The sequence below is a fragment of the Molossus molossus genome, unplaced genomic scaffold (genome assembly GCF_014108415.1).
Source record: "Molossus molossus isolate mMolMol1 unplaced genomic scaffold, mMolMol1.p scaffold_m16_p_22, whole genome shotgun sequence".
In the NCBI taxonomy this organism is placed as follows: Eukaryota; Metazoa; Chordata; class Mammalia; order Chiroptera; family Molossidae; genus Molossus; species Molossus molossus.
Genome location: NW_023425358.1, coordinates 20,427,812 through 20,449,813, shown reverse-complemented (window position 1 = coordinate 20,449,813; position 22,002 = coordinate 20,427,812). Strand labels below are relative to the sequence as shown.

At 47.7% G+C, this 22,002-nt stretch overlaps 1 protein-coding gene across 2 annotated transcripts in view; it reads left to right on the top strand.

Moving 5' to 3' along the window:
• The window catches only part of OSBP2 (oxysterol binding protein 2), a 163,969-nt gene that overhangs the window by 82,451 nt on the left and 59,516 nt on the right, over positions 1 to 22,002 (top strand). The window lies entirely within an intron of this gene.

Below are 22,002 nucleotides of genomic sequence, written 5' to 3'. Positions count from 1 at the left end.
AGCTTCTGAATATTTACAGGCTCATGCTGGAGGACTGGGTCTGTGTTTTGTTCCATCTGTCTAGCCTAAGCTGTGTGCATCAGATATGACTCTGATGGGCATCTTCCTTAGATCATTGGTTGTCTGATGGTACCGATGAAAAGAGAGAGATGGAAAAGACATGTAAGATGATGTGCTGGTTTTAGGGTCACTGTGAGCTGCAGTGGTGCTGCAGTGCTAATGGAAATGCATGCCAAGAATGCTAGCATTACTCGCATACAGCGAATCAGTCGGTACCCAGGTAGCATTTGTCTCTGGCCAGTATTCTGTAGAAATGAAAGGTCATAAGGGAAGAGTATAATAACTGCACAGCTGACATATACTCGATTTATGTTATTCTTGATCACTTTATTTGTGGCCAAGAAAAGCATTTTTGTTTCTGGTAGATAAGTTTTTACCCATCATAAAAACTTTGTATTTAGGCTAGATAAATAAATAAATCTCTTTAGAGAGTAGTAGCTGGAAGGATGTCTGACTCATAATCATACTTTGACATCCTTGCTGACTTGTTTCATAAAAAGCATGAAGTCCAAAATGTATAATGGAAGGCTAGCTAAGCATCAGGCCATTGCTTTTGTTCTGGGAAAAGTGTACTTGAGCTTTGTATGTGGTTTGTTGTGAAAATATATTAATAGCCCAAAAGTTTTCTGTAACTAGATCTAGTTGGGATATATATGTGTATGCATATGTATATGTACATGTGTATATATACACACACATGCATACGTATACATACATATACATACACACACACATATACACACACACACACACATATATATGCATGTTCTACAGCTGTAATACAATCAGGCTACTTATTTTTATTTATAGTCTGAGCAACTTAAAACCTCCTTAATAATTAAGGTGGGCTCAAGTTCTCCTGGGTAACTGAGGAAGGTAACATTTGAGGTTGACTGGGTGATACACAGCCCTAGATTCAGCTCACAGTCTCTATTCAGAAATCCTGCACTTGGTTGTATCACATGCAAACCTGCATCTTTACACAATTATAAAATATGCATGAAAAATATGAATAACACCTTTCTGACTGGATTTCTCAAAGCCAAGATATAGTGATGAATAGTTAGCCAAAGAACACATTTCATTTTGATTAAAGCAATTGGTCTTGGGTTCCTAGTAGAATGGTGTTAGGGATGGTGGCAACAGCTGTGTTGTGTAGAGGTGTGAAAAGAACATCAGCTTTGTAGATTGAAAGACCTGGGTTCAAATTCCCATTTTACCTCTTGGTAGTATGCCATGATTTTATCTCTCTGAGCCTCAGTTTTATCATTTGTAACATAGAGAAAGTAATAGCTGCCTGGTATGTAAACTAAGCACAGGATTGTAGTTGCCCATTGTTATTCTTAATATCTCTTGCCACAGTCTACCACCAGTGGTGATTAGAGGAATATGAGCATGTTAAGACAAAATCCTCACACATTGATCTTTATTCTCAAACCATGAGGGCCATGAAAGGACTCAGTGGTTTGCTTTGGGGTAGCCTAGTTCTGCTGGTGGTGGTGTTGCCGAGGTAGGGACTGTCTTGGGTTTGCTGTCATCCAGGGTCTTTAGCTGGCCAGCAGTGGAGCTTGGCAAAAGGATCAGGAGACTGTTTACTTCAGGAGGAATGGAGCCTAAATGCCAAAGGCCATGAGTGGTCTCTGTTCAGAGAAACCCCTTCCAGGAAAGGGGAGGTTTTGTTGCAGGGAGAGACTGCCAGTGTCCTTCCTAAGGCTCTCTCTCTCTGACACTGGGTTTTCCTCAAACAATGTGTGTCTTCTTCTGTCCCACATGCTGGTGGTAATAGTAGGTAACACTGGGTGAGTGCTTATTTCAGACTTCCTGGGGTAACCTCATCCTCGTAGCAACTCTGTGGGATAAGAACCATTACTGTCCCTATGACACAAATGAGGAAACTGAGGCTCAGAGAGGTTAGATCACATGTGTCCAAGGTCTGACTTTGGCACCTGCCTCTCCAGCACGAGGAGAAGGCCTCACAGATGAGCTGATGGCACAGAAAGCAACACACCGTGGGTCACCCTGATCTCCAGGCTCACAATCCAGTGCTCCATCCTCACAATGAAATGGCAGCACCCCCCCCTTCCAGGCCAACCAGATCACTGCATCCTCACCCAGGGATGGAGCTTGTGATCTGGCAACAGGGACAGCAGCCACAGCTGTAAGCAGAGCTGGAAGGTGGAAGGGTCCCTGGAAATTAATGAGGCTGACCTCTCAGGATATGAAGAGACTGAAGCCTAGAGAATGAATGACTCATCCATGGTGGATGGGGGTGGAGGAGGGTCTTTATTCTCTCCCCCCGGGCAAGAGCCCCTCCTAATGGACTGCTCCAGCTGTGCCTCTCTGGGAAGCCTGAGGTGTTGCTGGTGGCTCTGTCAGAAAGGGCTTTCTAAATCCAGGGACCTCTGTGGATCCCAGAGATGATCCCGAGGTGTGCAGCTCCCTCTGCCCCTGGCTCCCCTGCCCAGGAAGCAGTTGCATCAGGCCTCTGCTGGCACCAGGTTGCATTTGCAGGCTGCATTGATTTCCATTTCCCCAGGTGGTGAGGTAATTTAAAGGTTATTCAGTTGAGTTTCTAGTTCCCTTGGCTTGAGACCTTTCTCTAAAAGTGCCTGCTGCTAACAGCCTGGGAACAAGGCATTGATATAGAAAGACGTGCTTGTTGCCCATAAACTTGAATTATTTACATAGCGTGTAGATCTCTCTTATAGCTGCTTTGCATAGATGCCCGGCCTCAATGGTTACTTAATGAGTGTACCAGTGATCTTGCTTTTGTAATTGAAAGTCATTTCATGAGGCTAACCGGATCGCTGCTTCTGCAGGCATGCTGCTCCCTGGGCTGCCATTTTAGTACTAGCCCCCATCCTATTCTGTCTCCTGCTTGGAGCCCTAGCTCTGCAAGCCTCAGCCCCTTCCTCTGCTACCCCCTGAGGCCATGTCCTATGTTTTCTTTCCACATTTTCTCTGGATTCTGTCCTTTCCCCCAGGCCTTGCTGCCACAGCCCTGATTCAGTTACTCATTATTGCTGACTTTTTCCAATATCCTTTGACCTAGCTGTTTCCCAGCATCCGGTGGGCTCCTTTTAGACTTGCCCCTGGATGCCCCAGGCAGATTCATCTTTCAGGAACACTGATTCTGCACTTGTCACTGCTCTTCTTGACAAACCTGCCCTGGCCCCCTGCTGCCTCCAGCATGTAGGCAGCTGTCTCAGCCCTGACTGGAAAGCCTTTCTGCAGACTGGCCCAGCTCCCTGAACTGCAAAGCACAGAGCCAGGGCCTCTCCTGCAACACTCCTCTCCCTTGCAGTGTTCCTCCTTCTGCCTAGATATGACCTTTCCCTTTCCCAGCTTCTTCAGGCCCAGCTGCAGAGCTGCCTCCTCCAAGCTGCCTCTCTCCTCTGACTTTCCCTCCTGCTTGGACCCAGGGCACACTGACTCAGTCATTCATTCACAGGGATCACTTGAACCTTGCTGTAGGTCAGGTTCAGTGCTGGGTATCAGTAATGCCAAAGTGAGTGTTATAGGTTGTATTGTATTCCCCCAAAAACATATGTTGAAGTCCTAACCCCAGTACCTTGAATGTGACATTATTTGGAAAGAGGGGCTTTGCAGGTGTAATTAAGATGAGGTCATGAGGGTGGTCCCTAATCCAATATGATTGGTGTCCTTATAAGAAGAGGGAAGTTTGGACTCAGATACACACTGAAAGGAAAGTTCATGTGAAGACACATAGGGGAAGACCACATGAAGGTAGAGGCAGAGTTGAGAGTTATGCTGCCATAAACCAAAGAATGCCTGAGGTCACCAGAAGCTGGAATAGGCAAGGAAGGATCCTTCCCTACAGCCTTTGTGGGGAGCACGGCCCTACTAACACCTTGATTGTGGACTTCTAGCCTCCAGAATTGTGAGAGTGAATTTCTGTTGTTTGAAGCCACCCAATTTGTGGCAGCCCTAGAAAACTAATGCAGTGAGTACGATGCAGTCCGAGCCCTGAGAGTGCTAACCCTTTTCAGGAAGACAGACAAGAGCCTTCTGAGTCAGTGTAATGAGTGTAATAACAGGAGATAACAAAGTGGGATGAGAACTCTGAGGAAGGACCCTCCTCCAATTAGCCTTCCATCTCCTCTCTGGGGTGGCAGTTGTCAAGTAAGGCCCCCTTAGCGGAGGTCCATGACCCAGTGTCCAGAGATGACAGGAGCTAGCCATGGGAAAGAATGGTAGGTATCCCAGGCCTGGTGAACAAAGGCGTAGGCAGGAGGAGCAACAGGTGGAGCCAAGGAGTAAGGAGTGAGTTGTTGCTGAAGTCCATGCTTAGCTCTCAGGGGCTGTGGTTTGCCAAGGAGTTTGAACTTAATGCTGTGGGTATCAGCGAACCATAGAAAGGAAGTGACAGGGAGAAGATGATATTTTCAGTGAATTGTCCCATGTTGGCATGAAAAATGGACCTGAAGGGGTCAAAGTAGAAGCTGAGACCTTGGAAGTGAGCCAGGGGTGGGTTGCCCTCAGTGGAAAAGAGGGTATGGACTTACAAACTATTTTGAATTGTTTGTTTATTTTTTAATCCTTACTCAAGTTTTATTGATTTTAGAGAGAGGAAAGGAAGGGTGGAGGGGGGAGAAAGAGAGAAAATTGAAGAGAGAAACATTGATCAGTTGCCTCCCATATGCACCCTGACCGGGGATCGAACCCACAACCTAGGTATGTGTCCTGACTGGAAATCAAACCCACAACCTTTTGATGTATGGGATGACACTTCAACCAACTGAGCCACCCGGCCAGGGCTATTTTAAATTCAATGGCATCAGAACATAGGGACTCTGCATGCAGGGGCCCAAGGAGAGGAAGAAACTACTTAGGTCTCCAGCCTGTGGTGCCTGGGGGCTAAAAGAAGTTTGTCTAGAGAAGTTGTCATGAGGAAGGAGAGGAAAGATGCTGGGCCCATTTAGGGACAGGCTGAGTGTGGGGGACACCAGGTGGCTGTGGAGGTCTGGAGCTTGGAGCAGGAGACTATACTGATGGCACAGATGAGTAACACAAAGAGGGAGGTAGGACCTGGGGCCATGGGCATGGAGACCATCACTTTGGCCCCAGCATGGAGTGGGAAGGATATGGGATTGAGAACTGACTCCTGCCTGGGAGCGGGGGCAGAGAAGTTTTGAGGACAATGGGTATGTGGCAAAAGCATCAGGAAGCAGGGAGTTTCAAAGAGGTGCAGTTGGTATGACTCAGGCCCACCACAGTAAAGGCCCTAAGGAGGGCATCAGACAGGGCCGTGGCACTCAGGAATGGCTCTTCTGAGCAGCAGAGCATCTAGCTTATTGCCTTCTCTGTGTCTTCTATCTACACTTGCCTATGACATCCTCTCCTTTTCTGACACCTCTCCTGCATCTCTCTGGACCATGCAGCCCAGAGCAGGCCTGGTGAGGTGAGCACAGGATGCCTGGATACCCATACAGTGGCCTTTCATGAGCCTCATCCCTGAGCCACAGCCCTTACTCTCAAGATCACTGGTGTCTGTGCCTATAAGCATCTGCCTGGTGGCTGAGGGTGGTGTGAAGTCTGCAGCCTGGCCTGGTGACAGGTACCTGAGACTCCTGCCCCCATACATGGTTGCAGCTGTATCCATTCTTTGCAGGGCCCGTCACCATGGACGGCTCTGCTCCTCCGCCTCATGGGGATTATGCCACGGGTGCGCCAAATGATCCAGCCCCTCTCTGATTGCTGCCTGCCAGGTTGGTCTGTGTGCACTGATGTGGTGGCTTCTCTGATGTGACTTCTGGACCCTCCTGCCCCCAAACTCACCCATTATGCACCTCCCTTCAAGCCTGACCTTCCACCATTAGAGAGTCTTTCGTAGGGTCACATAGGTTTCAACATAAGCAGGAGTTGATTCTGACACGTTCTTTCCAATTGTAATTTGTTGCGAGATTACTTTAGTTAAAAAGCACAAGATTTAAAATATTTAAATTATTCTAAAATATGGAACATAAAATTTAGTCGTTTTTCATCACCTCCTTCTCAAGAGATATACACCATTTGTTAAGACTGGTGCTTTTCCAGATCTTTCCCCATATATTTACAAAGCCATGTACACACACACACACCCATACACATAACTTACATATATATATGTCAAATTATGCATATTGATAAAAAGCTTGCTTTTTCCTGTACCAATATATTTGGAGATCTTTACATGTCAATACAAATAGATCACTCTCGTTTTAAAAATAACTCCATAGAATTCTGTAGTGCATCATAATTAATTGAATCGTTTCCCTCTTGATGGACAGTTAGATTCTTTACATTTTATTGTTATTCCAGAGAGTGCTCTAATGAACCTTCTTGTACATGCCTCTTGGTGCATGTGTGTAAGTTTCCCCATAGCATAGATCGCTAGGCGTGGAATTTGCTAGGTTATAAGGGCATGCCCATGAAAAATATCAATAGACATTATCAAATTGTCAGCTAAAAAGAAAGCATAAAGTTATGTCTCCTAACAGTGTGGATTGTCACCAGAGGCTACCCCATCATTCTTTTTACTCTGTTACTCTGATGGGTGAATTAAAAGGCATTTCCTTTTTCTGTTTTCCATTTCTCTTATTGCCAGTGAGACAGTATACTTTTATCTGTTTGTTGATGAGCAGTTTTGTGACTCATGTATTCATATCCATTGCCATTTGACTGTTTAGATATCTGCATTTTTTTTACTGAGTTGTAGGAGCTCATTCTAAGTTCTGGTTATTTTTCCTTTGTCAGTTATATATTTTGCAAGTATTTTTCCTTTGTTGCTTATCTTTTAACTCTATTTATGGTGGCTGTGGTGCTGTGGAATTTCTAAACGTTTATGTTGTAAGATCCATCAATCAGGGGCTTATTTTTTAGTAGTGGTGGGAAATGGAGTTTGGAGGTTTAAAATATTGCATTCTTGACCCTTCTCTGGACTGTACTTGACTTTGAGCAAAACCCCTTCACTTCACTGAATTTCAGTTTTGCCAACTATATCAGTCCATCCTGTCTAGTCTCACCCCCAGCTGCTGCAGGGATCATGGGAGAAGCTTTGACAAAGCCTAGCCATTCTGAACTTCTCAATTAAATGAGTGTATTGATGGACATTGAGGTCCACTCTTCCAGCACAGGTCTTTTCTGGGGCAGTGGTTTTCAGGGTATCAGTGCCCAGTCCCAGATGTGGTTCTCTCTGCCCAGGTGTTTTTTGAATACCTGCCTGTGCTGGAGATGTCATCTCATGACTCTGCAAAGGGAAGTATATAAGTTGCTTGAGCTGCCATACAAAATACCAGAGACTAAGTGGCTTTAACAACCAAAATGTTTTTTCTCCCACCTCATAGTTAGGGAGGCCAGAAGTTCAAGATCAAGTTATCAGCAGGTTTGGTTTCTTCTGAGGCCTCTCTTCATGGCTTCTCATTGATAGCTGCCTTCTCATTGTCTCCTCACATGGTCATCCCTTGCTCTACATCCTAATCTCTTCTTCTTCTTCTTTTTTTTGGGGGTGGGGGGGGTTAATCCTCACCCAAAGATATTTTTCCATTGATTTTTAGATAGAGTGGAAGCGAGGAGGAGGGGAGGGAGAGAGAGGGAGAGAGGGAGAGAGATGGAGAGAGAGGGAGAGAGAGACATTGATGTGAGAGACACACATTAATTGGTTGCCTCCTACAGACCCCGACCAGGGCCAGGGATTGAACCTGCAACCCAGGTACGTGCCCTTGATCTGGAATCGAACCCACGACCCTTCAACCTGTGGGCTGATGCGATGCTTGTTGAGCCAAACCAGCCAGGGCCTAATCTCTTCTTATAGGACATCAGTCATATTTGATTAGGGCCTACCTGTATGACCTCATTTTATCTTAATCACCTCTTTAAAGGCCCTATTTCTAAATACATTCACATTCTGAGGTACTGCAGGTTTGGACTTCAACATATGAATTTTGGGGGCACAGTCCAGCCCATAACAGGGAGATAGCACTGTATCTGGATAAGAATCAGGGAAGTGTGAGGCTCAAAGAAACTCCTGCAGTTGCTTCAAGTCACCCAGTGAGTGGATTGCAGATCTAAACTCAGGCCCATGTATTTGACCCATAAGCCCAGGCAGCTTGATGTTAAGACTGTTTTGGTTCCACTGCCCTGACTTCCTGCTCGTTGATCACCTGTCTGTGTCCCCGCCATCCTGTGGCCCCATAACTTACACTCCTTGAACAGGGTACCTACTCCCAGCTGACTCTTCTGCACCTCCTTTCTTCCCCTGGGAAAGGGCTTCAAGTAATTATTCAATTGACTAAATGCTGCTTGTTGAACTGTTATTTTTGTGGGAGAGATTGCACAGTACGATAAAAAATATTTGGAATACAGGAAATTCCCCAGTAATCGCACATCTTCACAAACTGTTTTTGATTTTCGTACCTTCCCTTCCCCGCTCTGCACATACACTTGTATGTCACATCTTTGGCATAGTATTAAACATGGCACTTCATGCTCTGCCTTTTTTTTTTAAATTTTCACTCGAAAATATTTTTCCATTTATCTTCAGATAGAGTGGGAGGGAAGAGAGAGAGAGAGAGAGAGAGAGAGAGAGAGAGAGAGAGAGAGAAAGGAAAGAAAGGGAAGAAAGGAAGAAAGAGAGGAAAGGAAGACCGATGTGAGAGAGACATATCCATTGGCTGCCTCCCACAAGACCCCGACCAGGGCTGGAACAAACAGCAACCAGTATAAAACCTGAGACTCTTTGGTCTGTGGGCTGATGCTCTAACCACTGAGCAAACCAGCCAGGGCCATGTTCTGCCTTTTTCACCTCACATTCTAGCTAACAGTTTCCTCTCTTTGTAATGATCATCTTAATGGCTATATAAGAGTTCACTAGGTTGATATACTCTTGTGTTTTGATGCATCCTCCAATTGTTGAGCATTTGAGTTTCTCATTTGTTCTATTATAGAATGATGCAATGAATGTCTCTGTGCAGAAAGCTTTTAGCTTCTCTTATATTATGAGGAAAAATTCCCAGGAGTCAGGTTACTGACTTAAGGGTAGCAGCAGCCTCAAGGTATCTTGATGAGCTATTAACATCTCTTTATGGAATTAACATACTAATATTCCATGTTACCAACAAGGAGCAACCATGCCAGCAGCCTCACTGTACTGTCCCTGGCATCAAGTGGTAATATGTTTTTGACCATTTTAATATACTTAAAAGGGGACCTACCTCAAGGCTGCTTCAATTTGTACTTCTTTAATAACCAGCAAAGGAGAAACAGTCTGCAATAGATTTGCGCTTTCAATTCTTTTTGTTGTCACTTTCTTTTTTTTTAATCCTTGCCCGAGGACTTTTTTTTTTTTTTGGCTTTTATCTTCTGATAGAGTGAGAGGGGAGGGAGAGAGGAAGAGAAACATCAATGTGAGAGAGACACATCGAATGGTTGCCACCCACACGACCCCAACCAGGGCCAGGGCCAAACTACAACTGAGGTACGTGCCCCTAGCGGAAATCAAACCCGGGTCTCTCCAATTCGCAGGCTGACACTCTAACCGCTGAGCCAAACCATCCAGGGCAATGTTGTTACTTTCTTTAAAAATAAAGAATACTTGAAGTCTAGACAAATGCATAGTAATACCTTGGGGATCCCAGCTCTTTGAATGTCTTGAGGAATTTGTTGGTGAAAGTAATATTTAGACTTCAACAAGCAAAAGACCTTTTGGTCAATAACAGACATGGGCCATCAGATGGATCCAGCTGGGCCTGCCACTTCTGGGAGCAGACAGGGCTGAGAAGAGGCCAGAGTGCTCAGAGCTGCCTAGTAGGACCTGATACCAGTTTTTGTAGGGTACTCCAGGAGACCTGGTTCTTCAGCAGGCCACCCCTGCCAAACACATGTGCAGTAATGCAGTGCAGCCCCTGGCTTACTCCAGGGCAAAGCCTGCCAGCCTCAGCTCCCAGAGAAGTGGCCTCCACGTCTCCAACTGCCCCTAGCAACAGAGGGCACATATGGGCAGAGTCAGGCCTAGGCATCATCCCTAGAGAAATCTGTCTCATTTTTGCTTTTTTTAAAACTCACTTGAATGGTGCCCTCTCCCCTATTCCATTCTTCTGATCTAAAATAATGATAAATTGCCCCCCCCCAGAAGTTTATTTTAATTGCCTAGCAACAGTTGTCATAAATTACTCTCAAATTAATTCTTTGGCTTTGGTGCAGAATCATTTATTAATGGTGATGGCAAGCAGCATCTATGCATGGCTATTCTTAGAATACTACTGTTTTAAAGGGCTTCATTCTTAAGATATCCCCACAAGGAACTTGTATGCTAGACACACCACCCTTGGAGAACTTGATTCATTAGACAACACAGAGGTCATTGCCTCTCTCCTGGGGCCCTAAGCCCCTTATTAGTGATGAGTCTTTTTAATTCCCACAATGGTGGAGGGCTGTGGCCAACTCAGGTCAGGAAGCCACCACCAGATTTTGGCCCTGCAGGACTCTCCAGCCTGTGCTCACTTCTGTGTGGTCCAGTCAAGGGCAGTGGTGCAGAGCAGAAGGGGCTGTGTGGTGTTGTGCACAAGAAGGGTCAGGAGTGGGACAGTGATAGAAGGCTTGGCAAGGCAAGAAAATGATGTGGGTGTGTAGGCTGGGCCAAATAAGGCTTCTAATGAGTAAGTTGCTTTCATCCACTGACTCATTAATCAGTTGATTGATTTGTTTGCTCATTCATTCAGTGCGCACCTACCATGTGCTAGGCCACACTGGAGACTGAGAATAGTGAGAAAAGACCACAGTCTCTGCCATCAGAGAGTTCATAGACTGGCATGGGAGATAGGCAAGTAATTAGGAACCTACAGCAGGGCATGCTAGGTCCTGGAAAAGAGAAGCCTAGGGCATTCTGGGATCCCAGACTAAAGGAGATTCGCCTGTGAACCTATTATTTTACCATTCCTGTGGTTGTATAGTTTTCACATAATTATACCATATTGCATGATTTGCCCTTTTACTCTCCATATTTGTTTTCAAGTGGTTTCTTATTTCTGTAGAGCCATCACATGCATAAGTTTAAATGGCTCTGTGATATTCATGAAGATGATGAACTAAACATTTGCCTACAATTAGACTCTTAGGTTGCTTCTAGGTTTTTGCAACAAATGACATTGGACCCAGAACCTTGTGCTCTTTTCCCATTGTGCACGTGGGCTGGAGGGTATGGACATGCTTGTGGTTCTCTAGTGCACTCCTGTGTGTCCTCTCCACCCCAGCCCACTTGGCCATGCACTAGTTTCTGGTACTGGAATGGGCAACAGATACCCCCCCTGCCCTCCCCCCCCAAGGATATGTATATGTGAATTTCAGTTGAGAGTGTGTGTGCCATATTATTGAGCAAAGGAGGAAGGGAGATATTGGAAACTGAACCTGATGAACAGTGTTCTGGTAGCAAGTGGAAGTGTGCAGGCTGGTGTGTAGGGAGGCTGTCGCAGCAGCAGCATCCAGGTGGGTTCTGACCAAGGAAGTGGTTGCTGTAGACATGAGAGGAAACCAAGGACTTTGAGGTGACCAAATAAGTGGGGTCAGATATAGCTTAGGAGGGTTTCAGCTGCCTTCAGGGTTGCCAGTGCAGGGTATTAGGGGTGAGTGGACCTCAGGAAAGTTGCAGAGTTGGTACACTTGGTTTTAGAAGGTTGTGTTTAGTGTTGGGGGCTGTTTTCCTGGAGCTGTTCAAAAGATGCTTATCCATGCCCTGGCCAATTTGGCTCAGCGGTTAGAGTGTCAGCCCGAGTACCAAAGAGTCATGGGTTTGATTCCAGTCAAGGGCAGTACCTTGGTTGCAGTTTTTCCCCAACCCTGGTCAGGGTCGTGTGGGAGGCAGCCAATCAATGTGTCTCTCACATAGAGGTATCCCCCTCCACACACACACACACACACACACACACACACACACACACACACACACTGTGTCTGAAGATATTTGAAAAAATATCCTCGGGTGAGGATTAAAAACAAACAAACAAAAGATGCCTTCCATGCATGCATGCAGATAGCAAGGAGAAGAGGGGATGGGGTTCGGTCCCACCTGCACGTGGACGGGAGGGCAACTTGTATAGAGCCCAGGGCAGCCAGCAGAATGGTCGCTTTCTTGCTGCTGGGAAACTAAGACTTTCCAGCTAGTGTATCTTCTTCTTTAAGGAAAAATTGGCACCCTCTGGGTGCCTGCTAAGGGAGGTTGTAGGATATTTCACATGAGTAGAATTTAATCATTGTTTGAAGTGATTTATAGTATAAAGTAATTACATAGAAATTATTACATAGAAAGGAGAAATTGTGTGTGTTTGCCTTAGTAAGACTGCATGATCTTCTTTTATATCTTTCTTTACTGTTTTAGTTTCCTCCTGGCTGTGTGTTGTTTCCTATCTTCTCCATTACACAGCTGTCAGGCAGCCATGGCTCTAGGTGAGGGTGGGGAGACAAAGGAAACAGTGTCAGTGACCCTAGCGTTGACTTACCATGAGAACAACATAAGGCACTCAGCTCCTCTTCCCTCCCCTTTCTCAGCTCTGAGACAGAAGGTAAGATTCTCCGTTTGAAAGATTCTTCCAGTTCCCAGATTCCATGATACTTAGTGTCTCATTAAACATACTGGGTTGGATTTATTCTTGCCCATATAAGTCCTGTAAAAATCGTCTGTACGTGTATGAGCACTTCCCAAAGCAGTGAGGACACTGCTCCAGTCTCACCTCATTTTTCCTCATGAGGTCCCGGGCAGCCCAGGGAGCAGTTTTCTGCTTAGGGGACCCCACAGACCATGGTGCAGAGTGTGGTCTCCAGGGTCAGCCAGAACAGGCTGTTTCCAAGCATTTTCATCCTGGGTAAGTCACTTTACCTCTGAGCCTTAGTTTCTTCATCTGTAAAAGAGGGTGTTGGTGGAACCTACCAAACAAAGCGATTCTGTGGAGATTAAATGAGGAAATGCAGGTAAAGCTCTCCGCCCACCGCTTGGCACTAGATCAGCATTCCACCATTGGTAGACATTTGCATCATTATTATGGTCATTTTTTTTTTTCATCCTCACCTGAGGACACTTCTGCATTTTTATTTTCAGATAGAGCAGGAGGGAGAGAGGGAGGAAGAGAGAGAGAGAAACATCGATGTGAGAGAGAGACATTGACTGGTTGCCACCTGCACAATCCCAACCGGGGCCGGGAACAAACCGCAACTGAAGTATGTGCCCTTAGTGGGAACCAAACCCAGGACCCTCTGGTCCACGGGCCAACGCTCTAACCACTGAGCCAAACTGGCAAGGGCATGGTCATCATTTTGTAGCCAAAAAACCAAGGCCCAGAGTGGCTAAAAGCCTTATATCCCCTGGAACAGTGAAGCTAACACAATTGCTAAGGATTATTTTCTGTAAGTGGAAGGAATACTTACTTGTTTCAAAGGCCTGGAAGGGAAGTATTGACCCAGCACCATCTTGTCTGAGTCTATTACATGTTATAACAGGAGCTCATTGTATATATGAAAACCTTTAAATTGGTGAAAATTGATTGATTTGGTTTCAGTAAATTACAGTTGATAAATTCCATTGACAGGGCCTTCTGTGAGGTGGCGGTGGCGATGGCAGTGGCTTTGCTGGGGTTGAAGCAATGGCTAAAATCCAATCCCAGGGCTCAGAGTCTGTAGTCCAGTGTGGTCAGAGCAGAGGGAGGAAGGGAGGGCCTGGTTGTAGGGACTGGGAGACCGCAGAGGGAAAGAGTGACAGAGTCTGACATATAATGAAACACAGTCTTTCTGGCTGTTGTACTGAGCATAGACTGGGTGGTGGGGGCAGAGTGGAAGTAGGAGACCTGACGGGAGGCTCTGGAACAGTCCACAGACATGATGATGGTGAGTTAAGCCTAGGTAGTCGTAGGAGTTGGAGGGCAAGGGGGAGAAGGGAAGGGGGGATCCTGGCTCTATTCTAAGGGTAGAGCTGTCAGGATGTGCTTTCCAACTTGGAAATGGTTCTAAGGGACAAAAAGGTCAAACGTGACTCCAAGGTTTCTGTCTGGAACAAGTAGGAGGATGGCACTGCCACTAGCTGAGGTGGAGAGGACTGGTAAAGGTGAAGACATCTTGGGAACTCAGATTTGGAGAACTGGGTTTTTGATGCCTATCAGACATACCATGGAAAAGTCCTGTAAGTAGCTGAACAAGAGAGTTGTGTTCAGAGAGGTCTGGGAGGAGACAGACGTTTGTCCCCGGATCCGCGCAGCCCTGTGGTAGCCAAGGGAGCCGGGTTCCCTGGAGCCCCGCCTGTTGCCTTCCTCCGGGACAGGGGACAGGTAGCTGCAGGTGGCTGGACACAGGTGCACCAGCCACCGCAGCAGAATCAGAGGTGACCTCGATTTCCTGGAATCATCGTCAGGGCCCTAGCCATCTCTATTTCCCACGTGCTCCTCGGCTCTCAAGGGCAACTTTCCCTTTGAAATAAAGCAACGCCAAGCCTGCTGCTGCAGAGGGGAGGCACCTTCTCTCGGATTTTCCAATTAGAATGTGACGTTTAAACCAGGAGCCCTCCCGGCTCCCCTGGTGCCCTGGGGTTCCCTCTGGTGGGCAGAGGCTGCTCTCGTGGGAGGAGAAGGGGGCGGCCGCGGTGCAGATCCCGTTCCCCTCGGCACCCACGGCGCGGACGGGGTTAACGGGCTCGTGCACCGGGTGGCGGGCGGGCAGCAGTGGTGCATTGTGGTAACGCAGCGCTGGGACCCGCGAGCGCCTGCCGCCTCCGCCGGGCGGCCCACCGAGCTGTGCGTGCGTCTGTGTGAGTCCCCGGGGCCCAGAGCCATGTAGCGCCGGGCTACTAGGAGGCCGCCCCGCGGCGGGGATGAAGGGACGCGGCTGCTGGGAGACGGCCTCCGTACGTTCCTTCTGCAGCTCCGGCTGCCTGAATAAATTTAAAAAGGGTTAGTGTTGCCCGGCTTCCACCCGGAGGCCCAGCTCCTCGCACGCACACACTCCCTGCACGGCGCTGACTGCATGATCAATCCACGCGAGCCTCTGATGTCACTCCCTCGCGGCGTGGGGAGAGCGGGGAGCCTCGGGGAACCCCTGTCCCGGTACCCCACCGGCGTGTGCTCCAGATTCGCTTTGCGTGGGGCATTTTGGAGAGGGGGCTGCAGCTAAAGAAGTGGTCTGATTAACCTATGTAAAAAGGAACCAAAATACAATCCAGAGCTTTCTGAAAAGAAGGGGGAAGCCGCGGTCTGTGTTTAGTCCACCCACCTAACCATCCTTCCTGAGTCTGTTTGGGGGCCACATGTTCTGGAGCATGGGCAGAATTGCTGCCTTGCCCACAATGGCTTTGTCCTGGGGCTACCTGAAGTGTCAGCTGTGCTCAGAGCAAGGCCCAATCCTCCCCTTTGCCCTTTGAGCAAGCTGCGACAGATCAGAAGAGTCACTGTTAAGTGTCGCCTGGGTGTGTTTTGAGCAATGGCAAGCCCTGAGGATGCTGCCCCCAGGGATGGTGGTCCTGAAAGACAGTCCCAGGGTGTCCAATTGCCTGAGAGCCCCCTTGTTAGCATTTGAGGGGTGGAGATTCAGCTGTTTAAGATTAAAGCAAATTTATTAAGCTCTGGCTTGAAATTTTGGTGGTTTGAAACCTTCTTTACTGGAGATTTTGCATGAGTGAAACCTGCTGTGTTTACCTTAATGAGTTTTTCTATTATAATTTGGAAGTCTGGGGGGAAAAAATTAGGATTCTTTGCCCCTGCAGACCTAATAGACATAGAGGCAGTTAATTTCACTTACCACTAATTTATTAGAAACAGCTCCTTTTAGAAATTAACACCCTGTGATCTGTAATAAACCTTGTAATTAACTGCCTGCTGACTGGTCACACTAATGGCTTCATAAGGCCCTGGCTCAGTAGGCATCTTTAAAGTTTCAGACTCCAAGCCTTAGCCCAGGAGTCAGGTTTAACCATTTTGGGAGAATTAACCAAATTCTCCTGAAAAATCCATCCGAAGTCTTAGGGTGTTTGTAATTATAAGCATTGGAAATGTATTTCATGGGAAGCTGATACTATGGCTCTGTCTTAAGACTCCTTGGTGTGGCACAGTTGATTGAGCGTTGTCCTGTGCATGGAGGGGTCCACAGGTTCAATGCCTGGTCAGGGCACATGCCCAGGTTGCAGGCTGGATCCCTAGTAGGGGACTTGTGGGAGGCAGTTGATTGATGTTTTTCTCTCTCCTCTCCCTCTAAAATCAATTAAACAAACAAACAAACAAAAACAATATCCTTCAAAGAAACTTGCAAACAGATTTTGTCGGAAGTATGCTTGATCTTAATTTCCAGTTTTCATTTTGGATATAGTGTCACTTCTAATGCAGTTGTATTCTTTATGCAGAGATTAAATGATGTTCTTGTTTAAATGAATTTACTCTGAGGGTTAAATTTGGAGTTAGAAAAAAAGTATGTATCATCAGATAGGTGTTAAATTATTTTTCTTCAGTTGGCTTTCCTGATGATTTTCTTGATTGTCATTCTCTAGAAGATTTGCTGATAACAAGAAGCATCAGGCTTGGTATCTACTTGTTTTCTGCCTGGTTGGGGGAGGGATGCTCACCTTTGTCAGGTGTGACTAAAGCAGGTGCACCTCAAGATGGTACCATGGTAACCAATTTGATTGCCAGACCCTCCTGGCCAGGCATTCCTTCCTACCTCTCCTATCGCTGTGCAACTCTGCACAGTCGGTCTGGGGATGAGGGAATAGGGCATGCGATGTATTGGGCATGGTACTTAGAACAGGGTCTGGAGCAGAGCTAGCTGTGCTGGCAGGAGGAGGCCCAGGAGCCAGTGCAGTGATCAGTAGTAGCAAGGACTCCGCCTTCGTGTCAGAGGCCCCAAGGGCAAATTACAGTGTCTCCCTTGGGTGCCCTGTGTGAAGATAGGCCTAGGAGTTTTCAGGAGAAACTGGAAATCTCTCAGTTTTTAAATGTTGGCCAAAATACATTTTTTAAACACTCAGGCAGGACATGCCTATGAACATTGCCAGCTAAAGAGAGAGGACTGAGAGAGGCAGAGATGGGGGCTGTGGGAGACCTGACTAGCTGTCAGCTTTGGAAGGTGCGAGCCTCCTGGCCCCGTACACTGTGGTGTGGCAGGAATGGGGGTCCTGCCACAGCATGCAAATAGAGTGGCCTCCTTTTTTCAGACACATTGAAAGGTATTGAAATGAGAGGTCACTCCAGACAAATTTCCCCTCAGAACAGTGAGACTGTATCACACTCCTGAGCCTTTTTCTGTGCAGATTGGAAGGGACCTGGGCTTGGAGCCTGCCCTGGGCGCCTGGGGACTAAGGTCCAGCCAGTGACCATTTCAGTGGCAGGACAGCATCAGGGCTTACGGAGTTTATCACATGGGCTCTTACTCTGGGGGTTCTTCAGCATAGCTGGGACATTCGGGAACCTGGCTTCTTGTCCTTACAGCTGTGTGGCTGTGTGGCCATGAGCAAATCTCTGCCCCTCTGTGGGCCTCAGTTGCCCCCACCCCGTAAATGAAGGGGGAAGTGGGTTGAGGACTGGCCTCCACCCTGCTCTCAGACTTGGACACATGGAAAGGAGCTCTGGGGACAGTTCTGTTGGTAGGATGCTGCTCCTCAGCAGGCATGTTCAGATTGTTCCTCCACCATGCCTGACCTTAGCTAGTTCCCTAGCCTTTTTGAGCTCAATTTTCTCATCTGTGTTAAGCCTCCTTACCTGGCTGGGAGGTTGAAATGAGGTAATATGTGTGTCTATACATACTAATTAATCAGTCTGTCTACCTACCTACCTATCTCTGTATGTGTCTCTCTCTATGCTTCAAATAGGGCCAGGTGCCACAAATGGGGAAATGCCCGTTGAGGGTCTCTTGTAAGCTCTGAATTCAGCCCTTGACCACTCACTCCTTTGCGTTGTGTGTGTGTGTGTGTGTATGTACATGTACATGCATGTGCGCACAGATGAGTATAGGACCTCTGCATCTTTTCTGGTCAGAATGTAAGGCTCTGAAGCTGAAGAAAATAGGGGCCCTCTCACCCTGGCCTTTCCAGAGGTCAAGGCCAGGTGGTCTTGAGCAACCCTGCTAAGTTCACCACTCCTTCGTGCCACCAGCCAGCCTCCATCTTCTGATGGGCAGTACTTTTTGTTATGTAGATTGCTGAAATGAGCCTGGCAGAGAGACAGGAGGGGGTTAGGGATGTGGGTGCCACACACTTGAATGTTCTGAGGGCCTGTTGTTTTTAGGGTTTTGTTTTTGTTTGTGTGTTTTTTTCATCCTTGAGGCTTATGACAGGCACCATTCTCAGAGAAGAAGCCTCATGGAACATCAGTAAGACTTGCCATAGGCTGTAGGGTCCTTCAAAAAGTTATAGGTAGGATCCTTTTGGGGATGGCCTGCCACGGTATCTGCTATTGCATTTCCTGCTGTTGGCGTCTGCTGGGGTCCTTGGGAGGAAGGACTACAGCCTAAAGTGAGAGACTGGCTCTCTGCTCAAATCACCTCCCATGCTTGTGCAGAATAGCCTCGTAGTGCCCAGGGGATTACCATCTGCCACCTCACTGGGCCTGGCATCACAGTGCAGCCTCACTCTGCTCTGCCCACTTGGCCAAAAGTCCTTGCCTATCCCTCACATTTTAATCAAATTCATCATTGCAGGCCCAGTGTCCTTTTCAGTTCCTCCTGAAGCTTTTCCTACCTAAGGCCGGCGGTGACCCCTTTCCTCAGACGTCTCCTGAGCTCCCTTCTGCAGCGGCCCTGGTTATTGAATGCAAGTTCTCTCCTCTGAGGCTGTATGCTCCCACAGGTGGAGGCTGGGTTTCACCTGTGCCTGTGATGTGCCTCCGCCCCACCCAGCACTCAGCTCTTTTGCATAATTGCTATTTCATAACCAACCTACCAGCATAGAAATGAACAGAGGGCCATCTGAGGCCAACAGCAAGTACATGCTCGGCTGGTGTTTTTCCCCTTCCAGCTGCGATCCTTAGGCTCCTGTTTTCTCCTGATTCATGGGGACTCTCCCGACTCAGGATTGGAGCAATGGGTGGAGTCTGTCCTGCCTCCTGTCTCTGGTACAACTATAGTGAATAGCTCCCCTGGAACAGAGATGGGGGAGGTAGAGGCTCTTAGGTAAACCTGGGCATCATGAAGCGCTTCCTGGAGGAGGTGACACCCAACTGGGTGTTAGAGGATGAGGATGAGAAGACAGGTAGAGGATGGGGACAGACAGGTGCTCAGTTAGGTTTGAGTGAGGTGTCAGGGCCTCATGACAGGTGAGAGGTGGTAGTGGGCCACAGTTGTGGGCTGGATCATGAAGAACAGGTGGGCAGGAAGGAACTTGAGCTCTGCCAGCTCTGGAGGTGGTGTGTGGCTTATGGTAAGGAGGCTTCAGAGTAGCACCTACCTTGTTGATGTCCTTCCTGCCCCTAGGGAGGAGAAGGACATCTGGCCCCAGGAGAGTTCACTGTTACTTGGTGTGATACATGGAAGTAGAACATTCTCTTACAGACATGTCACCTGGTGGAGCCTCTGTCTGCTTGCCTGTAGGATTCTATAGGTAAAAGTTTTACCTGGTGAATGAACCTGACAGCAGTAATGTATAAAAGACTTCTACTGCACTGGCCGGTTTGGCTCAGCAGTGGAGTGTCGGCCTGTGGACCAATGAGTCACAGGTTTCAATTCCAGTCAAGGGCACATACCTCGGTTGCGGTTCATCCCCTGCCTTGGTCAGGGTCGTGTGGGAAGTTGCCAGTCGATGTGTCTCTTTCACATTGATGTTTCTCTCTCTCCCTCCTTCCCTCTCTCCCTTCCTCCCCCTCTATCTGAGATAAATGGAGAAATATCCTCAGGTGAGGATTAGAAAAAAAAAAATTAAAAGCCCCCTGCCTCTTCCTGGCACATGGTAACTGCACATTAATATTATTATTTTTTTGTGGATCTCTCCCACTATACTTATGTGCACACATATTATTTCACAAGGAGATTATCTGTCAGGGAGCAGTGTTTTACTGCTATAATTTTCACACAGGTTGAGAAGGACAGTTTCACTGAGCCAACTTGCCAGGCAACTGTGGCATCTTGTGCATGGTACAAGTATAGATATCAAAGCCAAATGAGACCTGGGGGTGATGTGGGAGAGGCCCCTTCAGCATTCCCATCTGGTGGAGTGAGGTGCCTTGGAGCATGAAATAAAAGGAGAAATGGGAAGCCCTTGGTACACATAAGGGGGCTGTATTAGTGGTAGTCAATAAACTGATTATTAGCCATGTCATTCTACAGATGGGGAAATTGAGGCTAAAGGAAAAGAGAAGTGACTTTCCTAAGATCACACAGGCAGAAGAAGTAGGACCAGAGCCTGTGCGCTCTGCCGGCACTGACCATATGATGATAATAGAATTGAGGGGCAAGGGGAGGGAAGGCCAGCAGGGGAGGCTATAGACTGAAAATATGCTGGCCTCCCAAGGAGCCTGGCCTGAGTGGAGGCCACAGTGGGCACAGTGGGTGGGCTGGTGGTGGCGGGGGGTGGGGGGCTTAGTTTCTGGGGAAGAACCTGAGTTTTGTTGAGTGTGGTGATTTGGGGGGATTTCTTGTTGAAAGAAGCTAAATACCAGTGGAAAGTTTCAATTATTTTTATGCTTTTGAGTCATAGTGAAGAGCAGTAAGTGGTAAGAGAAGACAGAAGAATTAGTGTCATCTGTTTAGCAGAAAATCTGGCTAGTCATTCAATCTGTGCTAAGAACTGTCCCAGCAGCTGTGTAGGCCTCATAGCATCAACAGATGGGTGACAGGAACCCAGAGGGGCTAGAGCCTGGCCAGCATCCTTCTGATCTCCACACACCAGTTAACAGATGATGGGGCATGACTCTGGCTGGCCAAACTCAGGGCCAAGGAGTTGCTGGTCACACCTTGGAGTGAAAATTTGAGAATGCACATACAACCTGCGGTGCGCAGGAGTCCATGCGCTCTGAGGAGATGTGCTCCCAGGGGCACAGAGGTGTGCGTGGCATACAGCACAGAGATCCCTCGGTGGACAAGTACCCAAAGGGGTGGGTTGGGTGGGCTACATGCAAGGGTGTCCTAGTTGAAGGAGCAGCATGTTGGAGGCACCGAGGACCATGCACATGCACACGTACGGGTGTCACTTTTGTTAGGGGCAGGCCAACAGGTAGGGAGAGTGGAGAGCTAAAGGCAGGAGAAGGGAAGAGGGGAGGAGGGGAGGGAGAGGTGGGCAGAACAGGCCTCCCCCAAGGCTTTGGATTAGCTGTGCTGTAGCTCACCTCAGCAAGCAGGCTTCATGTCTGCGCCAACTCTGAGCCTCTGAGTGGTGAGTGGAACACTGTGCTGGATTGTGAGGGTCCAGAGAGGAAAGAAGGTCATGATCAGGAGTGACCTTTGCCTCAGGGACAACAGAGAATAACTAGTCGTGCATTCTCAGCCGTTACCTTGAGCAACAGTGTGCCAGTGAGGAGCATACCAGTGAGGAGGGCATTAGTGTGGGTGATGATGAGGCTGTGACAGGCGCTGGGCTGCCCTGGCCAGGGATCTGTAGGGATCCCTGTTCATTTGTTCACAGGCTGGTGTGCAGGGCTTAATGGGCCCAGTTGGTGCCCATCTTTAGAAAAGGGCATTCCTCCTCAAGACCTTTTACTTCCACCTATCCTGAAACTGTTGTAATATACTGACTTTGTCAGGGCAATGTTCTTTTCTTTCATTTGCTGGGCACATGTTGTGTGTTAAAAAAAAACAAAAAAACTAGAGTGTCTCTTGTGAGAGGTGCCCCCTAGGGTTGTGGAGTGTGAAACCTGCTCAACCAATGCTACAGCCCTATTAATAGAAACATTTATCTGGAGGGTGTTTGGTGGGTCTTAAGGATTATCAGTGACCTCTGTCGCCTCTAGGCAAAGTGAGAGAGAGTTGCTCATGTGCCAAGCTAAGAGAAGTGACCCT